The sequence below is a fragment of the Macrobrachium nipponense genome, chromosome 14, assembly GCF_015104395.2.
Source record: "Macrobrachium nipponense isolate FS-2020 chromosome 14, ASM1510439v2, whole genome shotgun sequence".
Lineage (NCBI taxonomy): Eukaryota > Metazoa > Arthropoda > Malacostraca > Decapoda > Palaemonidae > Macrobrachium > Macrobrachium nipponense.
The window spans coordinates 5,918,945-5,919,467 of NC_087207.1; positions in this window are offsets into that span (position 1 = coordinate 5,918,945).

Sequence of the window (523 nt, forward strand, 5' to 3'; positions counted from 1 at the left end):
ATGAGCTTCTTCTTTCTGTCGGTGGGAGAGCCTCTGGTTCCATGCATCTCTTTGCATAAGAATGAGAAGCAGCGGCATATCAGGTCGTTCATTTAGGATGCAAAAGCCCCTTCTTCTTGCAATATATTTGGTGATATATAACCGATTTCGATTGAATTATCTGTTTATTTATTTATCAAAATTATTAATTAACCGAGACACTAGATATTTCTGTTGATCGCATCTTTTTGCGTGAGAAAGAGATGCGTCATATCTGATCGTTCTTTTAGGATTCAATATTGCCACATTTGTGCGGTGTGTCTGGTGATATCTAACTGATTTTAATCTGTAGGGTCATTGAATGATCTATTTACTTATTTATCAAAAGCATTAATTTACTAAGGTATTAAATATTTCGGTTGGTAAGAGATACAGAAATTAAGACCTGTCGGTCAGTAGATTGATTTCTTGATTAGCTGACTGACAGAACGATTGGTAAAGCCACCAGAAACATTGGTTAATCATATCACGACTGCGTGCAAGG